This window comes from Phalaenopsis equestris, unplaced genomic scaffold (assembly GCF_001263595.1).
Source record: "Phalaenopsis equestris unplaced genomic scaffold, ASM126359v1 Scaffold000741, whole genome shotgun sequence".
In the NCBI taxonomy this organism is placed as follows: domain Eukaryota; kingdom Viridiplantae; phylum Streptophyta; class Magnoliopsida; order Asparagales; family Orchidaceae; genus Phalaenopsis; species Phalaenopsis equestris.
Window position 1 is genome coordinate 426,448 of NW_018165181.1, and position 292 is coordinate 426,739.

A 292-nucleotide genomic window follows, 5' to 3' on the forward strand; every position below is an offset into this window, starting at 1 on the left:
GCGAACCAAACGGTATGGCGGCGTTTTCAAAACGCCGCCCACACTTATAAGCTGCCCCAAACGGGCCCTAAAACATACTGAACATATTTTGTATGTTTCCCATAAAAGAATCAACAAAACAAAACATCAATAACATAAAATTTTAATATTAAATAAAAAATAGCACGGTTATTAATTTTTTTAAGTGAAATACACATTTTCATGTATAGATTTATAACACAAAAAATATTATAAATGTAAATATCAAACTTTAGGTGTTAAATATATAAATACATAAGAATTGTATGGTATG